At 44.0% G+C, this 19,212-nt stretch overlaps 1 protein-coding gene across 1 annotated transcript in view; it reads right to left on the bottom strand.

Moving 5' to 3' along the window:
• gria3a (glutamate receptor, ionotropic, AMPA 3a) overlaps positions 1-19,212 on the bottom strand; it is a 367,539-nt gene that overhangs the window by 159,023 nt on the left and 189,304 nt on the right. The gene's annotated exons all lie outside the window — the stretch shown is intronic.

The following is a 19,212-nucleotide window of genomic DNA, read 5'->3' as shown; positions in this document are numbered from 1 at the left end:
ATGTTTTTATGTATGTCCACATGATGACAGCAACCATGACACACCTCCTGTCAGTTAACGGCACACACAATGTGTCACTGTGTCTGTTTGCAAAGCCACACTCGTGGGACACTGAGACAACTTTCACAACCAGCTCAATAGTGATCGTCTGCTGACTGTTGTCATGTTAACAGCGCAAATGGCCACACATTTTCTAAGTGCCATGCGAACGTTGTTAGATGTTCATGCGTGTCACATGGAATTTGGCCGACACCTGCTGCGAGAGGGTTCGATAGGCTCTCACAGCGCACACTGTCTTTCAGCCACTGGTGTGTGCAAATACTTGTAACAACAGGTGTACGAGGCGTTAGAGGTAGCTACGATTTTACACGTATTGCATACAATTCCTGCTTCATGCTCAATTCAACCAAATTCGCACTGTGTGTTGCTGAAAGGAGGGTAGTTTCCACATTAACAGACATAGAATTGTAGAATTTAACAGTTAAACATCCTCAAAGTCCTACAATAATGTAACTGCATGTAAAAACTCCAATGCTAGAAGCTAAATTTTGCAATAAACTAACTTGGCTATCTTAGAAAAACAAATTATTTTATGTGTTATATAGTTCGACTCTTGCTTGCCTTGTGATGTGTGTCCAAGGATAATCACATCGGCTGAGAGACCGAAACAGACGGTTCAACCGGTAGATCTGTTTGGAGAGAGGGCGCAGCAGCTCTTTTCCATTTAAACCAACAGCCACTGAAACATGTCCTTTTTTGTTTTGTTTTGTTTGTTTGCTTTTAAGATCTGAATGTTTTTTATGCATCACCTCAGTGTCTGCAATTGTTTTTTATTTAATTATTTATTCAGGCTACAAACATTACTCAAGTATTAATGCTGCCACTAAACATCGCTGTGAACACAGCGTAAATAATAATATGGCAGTTCAGCTGTTTTCATTCCCAGCCTGCATTCTGGAATAAGATGTTCTTAAACATGATTTAAAAGGATGCAGCAGTGGAGGATGGCTCACAAGTCACATTTACACAAAAATATAAACACCACACTTTTGGTTTTGCTCCCATTTTGTATGAGATGAACTCAAAGATCTAAAACTTTTTCCACATACACAATATCACCATTTCCCTCAAATATTGTTCACAAACCAGTCTAAATCTGTGATAGTGAGCACTTCTCCTTTGCTGAGATAATCCATCCCACCTCACAGGTGTGCCATATCAAGATGCTGATTAGACACCATGATTAGTGCACAGGTGTGCCTTAGACTGCCCACAATAAAAGGCCACTCTGAAAGGTGCAGTTTTATCACACAGCACAATGCCACAGATGTCGCAAGATTTGAGGGAGCGTGCAATTTGCATGCTGACATCAGGAATGTCAACCAGAGCTGTTGCTCGTGTATTGAATGTTCATTTCTCTACCATAAGCCGTCTCCAAAGGTGTTTCAGAGAATTTGGCAGTACATGCAACCAGCCTCACAACCGCAGACCACGTGTAACCACACCAGCCCAGGACCTCCACATCCAGCATGTTCACCTCCAAGATCGTCTGAGACCAGCCACTCGAACAGCTGCTGAAACAATCAGTTTGCATAACCAAAGAATTTCTGCACAAACTGTCAGAAACTGTCACAGGGAAGTTCATCTGCATGCTCGTCGTCCTCATCGGGGTCTCAACCTGGCTCCAGTTCGAGTCGTAACCGACTTGAGTGGGCAAATGCTCACATTTGCTGGTGTTTGGCACGTTGGAGAGGTGTTCTCTTCACGGATGATGTGAAGGAGATGTGTTGCACACTGCATGAGGCAAATGGTGGTCACACCAGATACTGACTAGTATCCCCCCCAATAAAACAAAACTGCACCTTTCAGAGTGGCCTTTTATTGTGGACAGTCTAAGGCACACCTGTGCACTAATCATGGTGTCTAATCAGCATCTTGATATGGCACACCTGTGAGGTGGGATGGATTATCTCAGCAAAGGAGAAGTGCTCACTATCACAGATTTAGACTGGTTTGTGAACAATATTTGAGGGAAATGGTGATATTGTGTATGTGGAAAAAGTTTTAGATCTTTGAGTTCATCTCATACAAAATGGGAGCAAAACCAAAAGTGTTGCGTTTATATTTTTGTTGAGTATATGAGCAGAACTGTTTCACAGGGACAAGTACATAAGCAGACAAACATGCAGAGAAGAACCAAGAAATTGTCAGTTTGTCTGAAACAGTGTGTAAGTGTAGAAAACGTGTTTGTCCGAATTCACATTGTCTGCATTATCCATCACTGTAAAAGGAGTTTCAAAATGTAGCTAAATCCAATCTGTGTGGGAAAAAAGATGTGCATCCACATTAATGCGGCGTGTCTAAAAAACACACCATGCTCAGATGTCTGTTCATAAATGAATGAACCGCTTGTTGTGACTCGATTATAAGATTGATGTTCAAAACATTCTGTTAAGTATGGAGTTGTCTCATTAATATTTGTAAATGCACGCAGGGTGATCTACAAATAATCACTGATTTGCAAATGTGTTCAGATATCCACAAATGCAAATTTCATATTTGTAACTTGTAAATTGGTCTTTGTGTTATGTGTCGGACGCAGCCCGGAGAACCGACCAGCGTTTGAAGGACCCAGTATAAAATAAGCAGAGCACGGTACAAAGGATAACAGAGTTTAATGAACATAACAGTGCTGTGAAAAATATAAAAGTGCGCGGTCTGGCGTGGTGGATTGCGGTGCGCTCCCAGCAGCGCTAACGGTCCGGAGCCAGAACTGGTTCGGACCCAAGGACCCCGCCGACACCCCCCAGGTGGCCGCAACAAACCGAGTCTGTGAAAGAAGGAATCATTATGTGAGTCCACACTCAACACACAGAGAGAACGCTCAAAGGTGCACAAACAGCAAACACTTCCTGGCTTAATTACTAATCAGCTTCCCACCCTGCAGGCATGGAACATCCAGTTCACAAAACTCCACTGCAGTGGAAGCTGATTTAAACGACCAACATACAGCTCAATATAATAAGGTGTGAGGGACACCACATTTACTGACTGTATAAATGTTAGTCACAAAATCTAACGTACCTCAGGAAGTGTGCTGACGAGCGTGAGACCTCACCCCCTCCTCTTTCACAGACCATGCATCAAACCTGGACGTTCTCTGCATCCACTGATGATGAGATGGCTCTCGAGACGACGATCTCACCCGTCTGGTTACAAGGTCGAGTCTCTGGCAAATACACACTGTGTACTCCAGTCTTAAATGCCACCATGTTCCAATCCATGTAGATGCACCACAGCTGTGAGTCCTGATGAGCCGCAGGTGATCAGCCTCAGGTGATCAGGGTGAGGTCCTGATAAACTCAGCTACACAGCCACTCAGTCCCAAATGCAAGCCACCTGGAAGGAAAAACAAAAGACAGGACAGAAAACAGAAACAAAAGGCAGCCAGGCCCCCCCCAGCCATACAACACTTTGCAAATAATGCTGTATTTGCAAAGATAAAACTTAATTTGTAAAAAAAAAATTACATTTGTAGAACTGGAAATTGTATTTGTGAACTGAGTTTCAGCATTTGTGGATCACCAGTTACACGTATTCATCGCTTTCTTCTGCGACGTCATTTTGAGACATTCTTTTCGCGAACAGATCCACAAACAAATGCCGACTGATTCACAAATACACACGCACACTGGATATCCACTAGATGGCAGTGTGGTTCCATTCATTGATGCGGCCATTTGAAACTATATGCTACCGGATGACTCTTTAATCGTGATCGTTACTGAGTATTTAAAATGCATATCGCAAAGCGTTTTTTTTTTACGACATAATGCAAGTTTTATAAGTCCGCGGACACTGATCTGTGTGTTACAGATACAAATCAGTTTCCTCGGATCCGCAGAGCCTGGCTGTTGCAACAGTTGTCGTAAAGCGGGACTGGTTGGTTGCTGCGGTGACATCTGAACACATTTGCAAATCAATGATTATTTGTAGATCACCCTGTGTGCATTTACAAATATTAATGAGACAATTTTAACTCCATAGTATAGAGCCAAAATAACAAATGCAAGTTCTGCATTTAATGACCAAGTGGCCATTTGTTTTAGATTAATGCAGATAAATGCTACTTTTCAACGTCAAGTCAAGGAGCATGTGTCGGTGCGGCGTGTTGCCACAAGCACTCAGGTAGACAACTGGTGCATCCCCTATTCTTGAAAGTAACCTTCTATCTGCCACAAGAAGGTGAAATGTGGGCTTGACCTTCTACTGCCACTGGGGTCCTCAACACAGAGGCACCTACACACATGCTGGATCGTGCTCAGGGAAACATGTCACATGTCCAAAGTGTTGCAGATGATGCTGCTTCACAGTGCAAATGATACTCCTCATCTGAGTCTTACGAAGTAACTGCTCTTTCGACACAAAGTCATTCATGCAGTGCCCGAGTCTCACAAACCATACAGTAAGACAGGAAGCACCAGGAAACCAAAGACCTACACCCCCGTTCTCTTGCAAAGATTTTGGAATCTCCAAACACCTCTGTCCAGCTACCTCAAGACTCCATAAAGTTTTCCCAGGTGTCCCCGATCTCAAATGCCGAAAACCTACAGACATGAATGTCACAAATAAAATAAGTGAATGTCCCCAAAAGTTCCACACCTGTTGTTGCATACAGATATTCTGATGGCTGAGTCCAGTAAATCATCGAAAGCCTAGATATAGCATAACTGGAAACCCACACATTCAAAATAAATGAAAAGCATCAGGAGCTGATGAATACCGTGCATGATGTAAACGTATAAATAAAAATACAGTTGTGCTCATACCCTCACATACCCTGGAAGAACTTTTGTTCGTATGCAATATGTGTAAAATCGTAGCTGCTTCCAACGCCTCGTACACCTGTTGCTACAAGTACTTGGGCACACCAGCGGCTGAAAGAGTGTGCGCTGAGAGCCTATTGAACCCTCTCGCGGCAGGTGTTGGCCAAATTCCAGCTGACACATACGAACATCTAAAACCACTCGTTTGGCACTATCATCACGAAAACAGCAGAGAATCACTGTCGAGCTGGATGTGAAATTTATTAAAGTGCCCCTACGAGAGTGGAGTTGCAAAAAGCCACACAAATGGTGGTGGTGCATGTGTCTCGCACGTGTGCGCGTGTGTCATGCCCCTCCCACACTGCCCCAACACATCTGGCATGCCGTGGGGGGGGGCACACTCGGATAAAATGCTTATATGTATGTACAGATCTGATCACATGGGGGCCGGACAGCCAGGTCTGAGCGCACACAGCACGGGGAGGGGCCTGTCAGCTGATGACAGCACACTAACAGCTGGATGGCAGCTCAGTGCACACATTACAAACACAGAAACCACTGCCAGGACAGTTATATAAATAATTATGACAATACCTACATATGCATTTACATAACGAAAATGAATGACCACATAACACAGAGTGACACGTTGGACTGGGCGCTGAACGGGCAGGGAGCCATGTCTGGTCACAGCCGCGGCTGTAAAGATCTCTGCTCCTGGACATCCCAGCTTGAGAACATGTTCCGTGTTTAGGAGGACATGAACATACAACATTCCTCCATGAGGTGCGTGTCTCTGCCTGCTGTCCTCACGTGGAAATATATAAAACATCTTTTGCCTTTGCGCAGGGCTGTAGCAACTGCACACAGCGCACTTCCTTCATGTTCTTGTTGGTTTCAGGCATTTTTCTGCTCTGATTACAGGTCAGCAGTGCAGTGGTAAAGCTTCCATCTGGTAATTAGAGTTTACAGGTTTGAATCCTCTGAGTGGCATTTTTTATTTTTTTTTTAACCGCAGGGTTCTGTATTGCGTTCCCTTTTATGTATTATTTATATCAACCCCATGACATTCACCAATTATACAGCTGTTTTTATTTTATTTTCCACCACATCAGTGGTACGATGTGGTGCACCTCATCCCAGCTAGTGCACCTCATCCCAGCTGCTTGCATTGTGTTCCTGCTCGCACGGCACCATCACGTGCATGACATCACGGCACTGGGATTGTGCATGCCTGCCCATCAGCTCAATATTTTTGTGAGTGTTCCGCCGTGAGTCGCCCAAATTTGTACTGAATCGTACTATCTGTGAAGGAGCCCTAATGGTTGTGTTAAGCCATTTACTGTCAAACAAAATTATTCATATTCAAAAATAAAAAAATCTAAAACTTTGCCAGGATATGTAAGCTTATGATCACAACTGTACATGTCTGTAATGGTATTTTTGACTATGTGTGACTTCATCATATGACTTCTGACTTAAATATGAAGTTATTCCCACCAATCAATCAGAAATATTCTGCTGATCAATATATGCTTTCGATCATCCATCAAGGCTTCTTAGTTGTTGAGATATACATACAAAGGTGTTTTTCAGACTATGTTTCCCTTGACCTTTGAATATGATTATATGAACCTGAATAACTCATCTTCTAATAGTCACATCGTAGGAAAGTGAGGCTTTTTGAAATTTAGTTTCTGATGAATTCATTTAAACTGTGACTTTAGTGGTCTCACACTTATGAAGAAACATTCACCAGTCTTCATTTTGTATATTTGACACTAATATCTGAAATAAGCAGATTTTATTAGATGTGTTGTGGGATTTGCTGTCTGCTCTGTTGACTGCACAGACCTAAAAAAAGAGCATGTGGGCACACCAAATATTTTTAGTGTCGTGATGCTCTAGTTTCATGGCGCCCTGGGATCATCACTTTTTGTGCCTATCTAAAACCACCGGGAACACGAAGAGGTCAGGCTCTATATGCTCACTGTGAAAAGTCAACTTGTATAAATTGTGTTTGCAGGAATCAATCAGAAAACATCTTTTGGTGAATCTGGAGATCTGAAAACAAGAGGCAGCCTTGTTTCGAGAGCGTGCCTCATCCAGTTTTCAAGTGCATTAAATAGAAATGACACTCAGGATGCTACGCTCACTATTCTGGATGGTTATTCTACATTAAAGTTTTCAGTTGCACACACAGTGAGTGATTCTGTGTGTGGCCTCTGTGCCACGTAACTCAATCTTACACTCTGCCCGCAAACTGTTATGCGCTGGTGACTGGGAAATAAATCAGGCATCAGTGTTTCAAAAGACTACCTCCTTGAAAATAAGTACATTAGTATGCACCTCTACTACAGATCTAATCAGAAACATGGCTCATCCCGCCGCCCTGTGGAGGAGCTATAAAGCACACGACAACATCAGGAGGCAGCAGCTGTCTCACTTATCTGTATTTCTGCAGCTGCAGGGATCCTTCTGTCCAGATGAGCAGGTCTCTTGGATGCCGGGCTGAGCTAGGCCGGGCTGCACGATGATCACCCTAAATATTCCTGAGGGGAACTGAGTCTAATTAAGCAGGCTGCAGCCAAAGCCCTGTGCAGCACTGGATGTCTGCCCAAGTGCCTTCAAGAGGATTTGACTCCCTTCCCGCTGATGGAGGCCTCTGTTTCTTACACTGATTTGTCACTGGTCTTCTTCGCAACTGCAGTGGGCATCCTGAGGTTGCTAATGGTCCAGTTTCACCACTCAGCCATTTATCGTGATGTCACTTCTCCAAATGGTGCAAAGTATTGTGGGCAATTATTATTTTTTCTTCTAAAAACTGTCAAAAGACCTAAAAACAAATCAAAGAAAATGGATGTGGCTAGAAAAATCGCTGTAAAATAAAAATAAAAATCACTGCTCCTCTGTATTTACTGAATTAAACTGGAATGAGTAGAGAACTCAGTAATATGCAGACCTTCACCAACAGGACCTAAAACCATATGAACCCCAAACTCCATATGAACTGCCCACAGACACCTGACGTGGGCAGTGGATCCACACCATAATCTACATCCACAAAATTCTACATATGTACTATGTACGATTAAAAAAAAGTCAATAACATTAGAAACTGACAAAATTTCTGAAGAATGCTTGCAATATAGATGTTTGTAAGAATAAGAAAAACAATTCTGCAAGTGACCCACTTCATGACCATCAGCTCACAGCAGCCATCAGATACACACTCCTGAATTTAATAGTGTTTTGGATTTAATACCTATTCAAGCACAATAAAACAAGAAACACTTGAAGTGCTTGATGTCCCACAAAGTGTTTAAACACCTTTAGAATTTTGATAAGAAGGAGAACATAAAGAAGGGCCTTTATTGCCATGGTACATACAACAGAATTTGTCATCTGCATTTATCCCTTGTATAGTAGCACCCTCACATCGGGGTGAATGTGAGGCATGCCGAAAATAACAAACTTCAGCAAAATTACAAAAATGTAACCTTGAATTATGGAGCAAATCAGCACCGTAATGATCATATTCATGCATAGTATCACATCTATATCAACATGAATAATTAATAGTTAATAATATTAACCTGAAGTCTCTGCAGCCGGTCTGCTCTGTGTAAGCCTGATCCCATTAGATCTCAGAAGCTAAGCAGTGCAGGATCTGGTTAGTGCTTGGATGGGAGACCTCTGCAGAACACCAGCGGCTGTGTGTGTTTCTCCAGGTAAAACTGGAGTTGCATCAGGAAGGGCATCCGGCGTAAATAAAACCTGTGCCAAATACCGATGTGGATCTGACTGTATCCACTGTGGCGACCCCGAACAACACGGGAGCAACCGAATGTACAATAACAACAACATTAACATGAAGTCTCTATCTTAAAGCACTAAGTCTACTGCTTGTTGGATGTTATGCAAATACCTGACCTCAGGTCATCAGACTGCACAACTTCCCACTCAGGGGTAGGAGGAGTAACAGGAAGAGAAGAGGACGGGAAGGAGAGGAACAGTAGTAGCCAGTAAACCAGTATTGATCCATATGTCTGGTATCTATATTTGCAAACTGTATTTGTTTTGTTTTTTGTTTTTTTTTACTTTTACTTTTGATACTCTGAGTGCTTCTTACCCTGTGTGCTGCCATACAATGCTGCTGGAACCTCAGTTTCCCTGAGGGAGTATTCTCAAGGGATCAATCAAGTTCTATCTAAACTAATCTTTCTAATCTCTACTGTATATGCACCAAACAACTCCTTTTTTTAAGTAATCAGCTCTTCTACTCATTGGGGGTACTAAGGTATAAGTATCAAGTGTCTAACATATATTTCTAATGTCACAAACAGGCAGACAGAAGCAAAATACAACGCCCCACATATGATGTACATATGACATGAATATACGTACTCAGGAATGGAGAGTGTAAAATGAAAAGCAGTTCCTATTCATGCCTGTCTGGTCAAAGTAACGCCAGCTCAGAGATTAAAAAAAAAAAAGAAAAAGTTTTTTGGACATTACTGTATTTCCGGTTTCTGTTGCACTGTTGTTCTACATGCAACTGTGGAGTATTCTCTGATTTCCCTGCTGGTTGCGAGTGTTTTTCGCTCTTTTCCTACAGCAGTTGTTTTCACGGCCTGTCCTTGCCCATTACAATTGTAATGCCTAGGTGTCAGTTTGTGACCTGTGAGTGCCACCACTCAATACTGTTCTTGACTTGGCAGTAGTAAGTGGTAAACAGAAGTTCATTTTGAAATGAACTACTGTTCCCCCAACTTTGTGTCTCTCTTACTGCTACACCCACACGCGCTAATGTTTACTGCATTGGTGCATACGTGCAGTAGCTGTCTGGCACCTTTATGCCCATCCTGTCTTGGACATGGACACTTGAAACAAGCACTCAAAGACGATGCTTGCTTCAACTGCATTTCTATGCCATTGACGGACAGATTGGCTAGACTGTCCAGGCTTGAAGCAGAAATGTCCTCTGCAACACTGGCACGACACTCACGTAAGCAACCGCATGCTGAGCCTCTTATTGCTATGGCAAAGAAGAGTGCCCATGACTTGATCTTGTCTGATAAGGTTGACAACCTGGCCTCTGAATTTGCTCAGATAAAGTCATTGCTTCTTTCTCTGCAGCCTTCTCAATCTTCTGCTGCTCCTCTCACAGAGCAGTTGACACCTTCCTGTAACTATAGTGAGGAGGAGGTGACCTCCCCCCAATGCCAGCCATCGCGATGATGATGTGATGTCAATTGCGGTATCCGAGTCATTATTTTGCGGGGACCCACCAGGTCGGATTGGAGCTCAAGGTCAGGGGGAGCGTTCCCCCTGTCCTTCCACCAGGAACTCCCACACTTTAGATGGTGATGCTCCTCAGGTGTCTGAGTCTGGCCTATTTGTTGTTACACAGGCCATTCAGTTGGCCTTGTCACGGCTTGGTGTGGACGCTCCTCCCATAGAGACTGCCTCTTTTAGTGCCTTTTTTAGGGACACTCGGAAGCCAGCTTTCAATATCCCACCCTACTTGCCATATATTGAAGAGCTGCAGAGGTGCTGGTCTGACCCTAAATCCTTCACCCATATGCCACAGGATTGCAGGGCGCTGTGTGTGATGTCTGATGCACCGCAGTATGGCTTAGACCACATGCCTTCAGTGGACAGTGTTGTTAGAAGCCTGATTGTAGTGCCTACTGATGCTGCCCGGCCAGAGGCCCGATGCCCGCAACCTCAATGTAGGGTCACTGATGACCTCCTTACCAAGAGCTATGACACTGCAGCTTGAATTGGTCATCTGGGGGACTCCCTGCCTCACCTTGCCCTTGCACGTTCCCGGTCTTTCCCGGATAATGGAGCTGACACTGACACACAGAGCCTGACTGATGCTTCTCTCCGGGCTTTCGCCTACATGTCACGGGAGCTTGGCAGACTGATGTCCACTCTGACCATAGCCAGGTGCCAGGTGTTGTTGGCTCAGTCCCCTCTGCCTGAGGCTTGCAGGGGATCACTACGCACTGTTCAGGCTAACAGGTCTCAGCAGCAATTTGAAGAATTGCAGCGCACTCCTAGGCGCCAACCTAAGCCTAGTCGGGTTTGATGTGCAATATGGGGCCACCAGTCATTTCTCCCAGACACAGTTCGACCGGTGGTAGGAATTAGTCTGGGATCAATGGGTGATTTTCATGTTGGTCAGGGGCTACAATATTAAGTTCAATCATCATCCCCACAAGTTCAATGGTCTAAAAGTCACAGTTGGTACAGACCCAGAAAGGTTTCTCATTCTCAGGCAGGAGATTCTTGAGCTCCTGAAGAAAGGAGCCATAGAGTGGGTCCACAGTTCAGATCACCTAAGGGGGTTCTATTTAACTTATTTGTAGTTATTTGTAGTGGTTTTCGCCCTATCCTTGACCTCAGGAAGTTAAATTAATATGTGAAAGTGCTGTGTTTTCGCATGCTTCGCACAACAGAAATTTTCCAGGCAATTTGGCTGGGGGACTGGCTTACCAGCGTGGACCTGAAGGATGCGTATTATCACATCCAAGTGTCAGCATACCACAGGCAATTCCTCCGGTTTGCTTTCGAGGGACAGGTGTCCCTGTTCAAAGTCCTCCCCTTTGGGCTCTGACGCGCTCGCCGTAACTTCACCGGGTGCGTGGCAGCAGCACTCTCACCCTTGCAGGCTTGTGGGATACGGATTCTTCCATATCTGGACGACTGGCTTGTATGTGCACAGAACCGGCAGCAATCACTCGATGACACTCGCACCCTACTGGAACACGTGTCACAGCTAGGGCTCACTGTAAACTTCACAAAGCGCTCCATGACCCATGCTAACAGGTGGCATTTATTGGCATGGCGCTTGACTCACTGGCAATGACTGCTCGCCCATCCCCGCGAAGGATGGACAACATTCTCACTCTGGTCTGTCATGTTTGCAGGAATGCCAGACTGACTTACAGTCTGCTCCTCCAGCTCATGGGGAAACTGACAGCAGTGTCAGCAGTTGTGCCTCTGGGACTCCTGTCCTTGCACCCCTTACAAATTTGGCTCAACAGCCTGGGTCTCAAGTCCACGCTGCATCAACACGGGACTGTGCATCTTCCAGCTCAGTCTGTCCGACATCTTCACCCCTCGGGGAAAAGGGACTTCCTAAAATGTGGTGTTCCTCTGGCCTCTCTAACCTCATAACAGATGTCATAACAGATGCCTCACTTTCCGACTGGGGTGCAGTGTGGGACCACAGAATGATCAGGGGTGTCTGGAGCCCTTGAGGAGACGCTCCAGCACATCAATGTGCTCAAGCTGCATGCTGTCCAGCTCACTCTGCGCCATTTATCTCCTGCCCTAGAGGGGAAAACATGTGCTTGTTCAGTGGGCCCACAAATCGACAGTGTACCATATAAACCATCAAGGAGGCATGAGGTCTGTTCAGTCCTTGAGGGAAGCTGCAGAACTTCTTCAGGGGGCTTTGCCTGGCATGCTGAGTCTCAGGGCTGTGCATCTGCCGGGCATGCAGAACTGTGTGGCGGATTCTCTCTCACGTCAGAAACCGCCTCCGGGCGAGTGGCACCTCAACCCGGATGTGGTTCAACTGATCTGGGACAGGTTTGGCAAGGCGGAAGTCGATCTGTGCTCTGAATGCCATAACATACTATCGCCTGTGGTTCTCTCTCTCAGAACTACTCAGCCCACTGCGCCAGGATGCACTGGCTCACCCTTGGCCAGCCTGTCTACTATATGTGTTTCCTCCTCTTCCGCTGATCACGCTGATACTACACAGAATATGCATGACCGATCACACAGTGTTGGTTGCAGCCCCGTACTGGCCGGGCAAGACATGGTTCCCCATGATTCTGATGCTCCTCAGTGGAGACCTGTGGCCTCTCCCATGGAGGAGGGACCTTTTGTCGCAGTTGAACGGGAACATTTGGCGTCCTCACCCAGAGCGTCTTCACCTGTACATGTGGCCCCTGAAGGTACGGACTCCATGTTGAACTCTTGTGATCAAGTGGTCATGCAGACTATACTGAATGCTCGTGTGCCCTCCACTAGGGCATTATACAGCAATAGATGAAAGCTTTTTAGCCACTGGTGAAGAACGCAAGGTGTGGACCCTGAGTGTTTTCCTGTGCCAGTGCTGCTGAGCTATCTTCAATCAATCTTCAACTGTTTGACAGTGGTCTTTCTGTGTCTACAATTAGTTTATGTTGCTGCTGTCTCCGCTTGCCACATTATGGTGGATGGTCGATCAATAGGATCGCACCCCCAATATGTCGCTTTTTAAGAGGTGATCTTTGCTTTCAGCCTCCAAGGATTGCACGTGTGTCATCCTGGGATCTTCCATTGGTTCTCGAGAGTATATGCTCTTCACCATTTGAGCCACTGGCTGCCAGTGACCCCGGCTGGCTGTCAATTAAGACTGCATTCTTCCTTGCTATTTCATCTGCAAAGCACATTGGTGAGCTACATGCCTTGTCAATTGCTAACAACTGTGTGCGCTGGAATTCTGATGGGTCAGGGATTACTCTATGGCCGAACCCCTCCTTTTTACCAAAGACAGTTTTACCCTTCCATGGTAACCGGCCAGTTACCTTTGCTGTCTTTACCCCACAATCGACTGCAGAAGCTAATTCTAATCTGTTGTGCCCTGTTCGTGCACTTAGATGTTATATTGAACTGACAGCTGGCTTTCACAAAAGTGATGCTCTGTTTGTCTGCTATGGGGGCCCCAGGAAGGGCTGTGGCTTGTCCAAGCAAGACTATCGCAGTGGGTTGTTAACGCTATATTGCAAGCTCCTGGCCTGAGAGGTGTGCCACCGACTGACATCTGTACTACAGCAACATGGGCTTCTTCCTTTACTTTTGCCCACTTCTACAGAGTTAATTTAGATGCTCCTCACCCTGTGGCGACGCTCGTATTATTGGCCTCCTCGAACTGCAGCTGAGGTTGGTAAGTGCACATATGAGGTTTGGTAGGTGCACACTCCTCGTGACCTTGCGGGTAATGTGCGCTCATATACTATTGTTGATGTCACCCAGGTCACACCTACGGGTGTGACTTTGTTGGTATAAGACTCAACCTCTGCGCATGTGCACAAGGAATAATCCAGGTTCTAAAGCACTATCCTCTGGCAGTCATCCGGAATTCATACAACCATAGTTACATACGTAACTCTCGTTTTACTACCAACCTGTGATGTCACCACACTAATGACCGCTAAATGTTGTGTAAATCCTTCCAGAGGTGTTATGAGGTTACAAACACAGTGTTTTTAGTTTTAGAGTTTTAGTGTTTATTTCTCGCTAGCTTTTACATATATACAATCCCAATTCCAATGAAGTTGGGACATTGTGTGAAATGTAAATAAAAACAGAATACAATGATTTCCAAATCCTCTTCAACCTATATTCAATTGAATACACCACAAAGACAAGATGTTTAATGTTTAAACTGATAGACCTTTTTGTTTTTGTGAAAATAGTTGCTCATTTTGAAATGGATGCCTGCAACACATTTCAAAAAAGCTGGGACAGGGGCAACAAAAGACTGGAAAAGTTGATGAATGCTCAAAGAACACCCCGTCTGGAACATTCCACAGGTGAACAGGTTAATTGGAAACAGGTGAGTGTCATGATTGGGTATAAAAGGAGGAGCATCCCCAAAAGGCTCAGTCGTTCACAAGCGAAGATGGGGCAGGGATCACCACTTTGTGAACAACTGCGTGAAAAAATAGTCCAACAGTTTAAGAACAATGTTTCTCAATGTTCAATTGCAAGGAATTTAGGGATTCCATCATAAATATCTTGCCTTTGTGGTGTATTCAATTGAATATAGGTTGAAGAGGATTTGCAAATCATTGTATTCTGTTTTTATTTACATTTTACACAACATCCCAACTTCATTGGAATTGGGCTTGTATCAGAAAGGTGCTATTTCTAGACAAAAATGAAGCGAAGTTAGCACCTAGCGATAGCAGGAAGCGTCATCACAACACTCGCGCGCTAACCTCCACGTGACCATGCCATCAAATTAGGTACAGAATGTGACATTTTAACATCTTAAAATATCTCTTAAACTAGGTCAAGGTTAGCCATTTTTGAACTTGTCCAAGGTCTGTGTCCCAAGAATGTTCCCTGTGAATTTGAGGACTGTGGCAGTAATAGAACTGGACTTATGCTGTACATAGACAGATGGACGGATGGACGGACGGACAGATGGATGGACAGACAGATGGACGGATGCCAGGTCTTTGTAATGTGTTCCCCGCAAACCGAGCTCAATACAAATACATGTAATTTGGTCACTTTTCAAAGGGGTAAGACTTGTCAATAAAGTCAGTGTAATGTATAATGGTTCATTTCATGTCAGCTTGGGGTATAAATCTCCTCGTTCCAGGCAATGATAGCTGTCAGCTGGCTGTTAGAAGCAAGTTAGAGACAAAACGAAACCAGCTGATTTCAATAGACAATCAATGCAGCATGAGCTTCTTTTCATCGGGTGGCCAGTCGTGGAAGTACGAAGTTTCACCTTCAGATTGGCCACTTCGCCGGAAGTGACTGTATCCGCAGCAACCCATACACGATAGCCATATGTTGGCCTCGGGTAATAAAAACAACCAACAACAAACATCATCAACAACAGCAACAACAACAACAATAAAGAACATCATCAAAAACAACAATAAGAAGAAAAACAATCAACAATAAACAGAATCATCATCAACAACAACAACAAAAACAACACTGAACACCATCAATAACAACAATAAGAAGAAAAACAACCAACAATAAACAGACTCATCATCAACAACAACAATAATAAAAACAACACTGAACACCATCAATAACAACAAGAAGAAAAACAACGAACAATAAACATCATCATCACTAACAACAATAATAAAAACAACACTAAACATCATCAATAACAAGAAGAAACCAACAATAAACAGAATCATCATCATCAACAACAATAATAAAAACAACACTGAACATCATCAATAACAACAACAACAACAAGAAAAACAACCAACAATAAACAGAATCATCAGCAGCAGCAGCAACAACAACAATCATAAAAACATCAACAAACATCAAACATTAAACAACAAACATCATCATCAGCAACAACAACATTAATAAAAATGTCGGACATTATCATCAACAGCAGCAGCAACAACAATAAAAATATCCAACACCAAACATCATCAACAAAAACAGTAAATCAACAACATCATCAACAACAGCAATAAAAACAACAACAAACATCATCATCAACAACAGCAATAAAAACATCGGACATAATCATCAACAACAACAACAGGAGTCATCAGAAGATAACATATCAGTAATACATAACAGTAATACAAAGTGTTAGGACATCACCCAAGTACAAGCTTACGCTAAATATAAATTAAACTGGTCAACTGGTTCTTGAGATATCACGATAACAAGGATGGTAATGACTCACTGTGACCTTGAAATTGACCCCAAGGTTACCCTAATTGACTGGTGTCGGGGGAACCTTATGCTGAATACATGAATGAAATTGGTCAGCAGGTTCTTGAGATATTGTGCTGACAAGCGAAAACAGAGGGACGGCCAGACGGACATGCTGATCACTATATCCCCCTGTATTTCATACCAGGGAATAATAAAAATAACCAACAACAAACATCATCATCATCAACAACAATAGTAACAACAACAAACATCATCAACATTAAAAAAACCTTGGACACCATCATTAGCATCAACAGCAACAATAAAAATATAACACAATGCTAAAATACCCTCAGCCGTATGAGCATAAAAATAAGAAACAATGTGACCCTTTGACCTCTTAAAATAAGTCAAGGTTAGCCATCTTTGAACTTGCCCAAGGTCTGTGTGCCAAGAATATTCCCTGTGAATTTGAAGACTCTGGTAGTAATAGGACTGGAGATACGAGGTCAGTTAGAAAAGTATCCGACCTTTTTATTTTTTTCAAAAACCATGATTTGAATCACGTGTGATTGCATCAGCCAAGCTTGAACCTTCGTGCACATGCGTGAGTTTTTTCACGCCTGTCAGTTGCGTCATTCGCCTGTGAGCAGGCTTTGTGTGAGCAGTGGTCCACCCCTCTCGTCGGATTTTTATTGCGAATAAATGTCTGAACGATTTGGAGCTTTGCTGCATCAATTTTTTCCAGAAACTGTGAGAGACCTCTAGGTGGTAACCATTCGGAAAATTCAAATGGCTTTGAGGGACGATTTTATGGGGATTACACAGATTAAGGAGTGCTCCAGCCGGTTTAAAGACCGCCCACAGCTGCTGAGAGCGCGCCACGCTCCGAGCGCCGATCGACAGGCTGAAACAACCAGATCATTTCCAACGTGAAGGCTTTGTTGATCCGGGACGTCGTCTGACTTACACAAAAATGGCAGGAGATGTGGACATCAGCACTTTTTCGGCACATTCCACTGTTACAGGAGTTTTTTTCATGGAAAGAAAAGCGGAAGGATGCGCCATCATGCCGCTCATGGCGTGGCACAAAACTACCTCCGTGTTGGTCTCACAAGACGGCTTTGAGATGGCTTTCAGACGGCTGTCGGTGGGTTTTCAGTCGTGTGACTAACCGAGAAATTGTGGATGAGCCTGGACATGCCAGAACATGTCATGTGAGGCTTCATCACGGCGTTGCTTTGCACCATGCGGCACCGCCGCGACGCGCGGAATTCCTCCTCTTTCCATGACAAAAACTCCTGTAACAGTGGAATGTGCCGTTAATTTCCAAACCAGATGCTGTGTTTTATCCGGGACGTCCTCTGACTAGCACAGGAATTGCGGAAGACGTGGACATCAGCACTTTTTCGGCACATTGAGACAGACATGCGGAGGAATTCCACGTGTCGCGGTGGAGCCGCATGGCGCAAAGCAATGCCGTGATGGAGCCTCACAAGACATGTCCTGGCATGTCCAGGCTCATCCACAATTTCTCGGTTAGTCACACGACTGAAAACCCACCGACAGCCGTCTGAAAGCCATCTCAAAGCCGTCCTGTGAGACCAACACAGAGGTGGTTTTGTGCCGCGCCATGAGCGGCACGGTGGCGCATCCGTCCGCTTTTCTTTCCATGAAAAAAACTCCTGTAACAGTGGAATGTGCCGAAAAAGTACTGATGTCCACGTCTTCTTCTATTTTTGTGTAAGTCAGACAACGTCCCGGATCAACAAAGCCTTCACGTTGGAAATGATCTGGTTGTTTCAGCCTGTCGATCGGCGCTCGGAGCGCGGCGTGCTCTCGGCAGCTGTGGGCGGGTCTTTAAATCGGTTGGAGCACGCCTTAATCTGTGTAATCCCCATAAAATCGTCCCTCAAAGCCATTTGAATTTTCCGAATGGTTACCACCTGGAGGTCTCTCACAGTTTCTGGAAAAAAATTGATGCAGCAAAGCACCAAATCGTTCAGACATTTATTCGCAATAAAAATCTGACGAGAGGGGTGGACCACTGCTCAGCCTGCTCACAGGCGAATGACGCAACTGACAGGCGTGAAAAAACTCACGCATGCGCACGAAGGTTCAAGCTTGGCTGATGCAATCACACGTGATTCAAATCCATATGGTTTTTGAAAAAAATAAAAAGGTCGGATACTTTTCTAACAGACCTCATATGCTGGGCACAGTCAGACACACGGACAGCCAGACACAAAGTCTTTGCAATACCCAATGGCCATATTTTGGCCTGTTCAAACATCATGAACAACAACAACAGCAACAACAGAAACAACAACAAACATCAACAACATTAATAAAAACATTGGACATCATCAACAACAACAACAAACACCACCAACAACAATCCTAATAATAATAATAATAATAACAGCAGTATCCTGGGATGCGATCTACCTTAAACCCTTGTTGTCACTGATTATTTTCTGTTTCAATTAAAAATAAATCCACCGCGCTTCTTAAAAAGAGCTTGGTCTACTTGTATTAAAAAATGTACAGAATATCTTTAAATTGCTCATTCACAAACTTTAAACTGTAATATAAGAACAACATAATACCTAAAGCCATTTTACAGTGATTCAGTATGACAGCCTGGAGTTACATGTGATTTGAGCTGCATCGATTATAATTCTGTGTCAGTGTCATAATAGCAAAATAATTAGGTATGAATTTTTGTCCAGTGAGTGCACAAACAAATACTGTCCACTCTGACGTGTTTCATTTCTTGTACAAATAGCCATGATGACCAAATCATTTGCTATTTTCTAATTATCAAAGTGCTTTGACAATGAATTGTTCAAAAGGTCTGAACTGATATGAAGTCCAAAACGTCTTGTTGTGGGACAGCTTTTACACGTGCTGTACCAAACTGAGAGTTCAAACGTAATAAGGA

This window comes from Thalassophryne amazonica, chromosome 9, assembly GCF_902500255.1.
Source record: "Thalassophryne amazonica chromosome 9, fThaAma1.1, whole genome shotgun sequence".
NCBI classification, from domain to species: Eukaryota; Metazoa; Chordata; class Actinopteri; order Batrachoidiformes; family Batrachoididae; genus Thalassophryne; species Thalassophryne amazonica.
The sequence above is the reverse complement of the archived record's forward strand: the minus strand, read 5'-3'. Positions and strand labels throughout refer to the sequence as shown.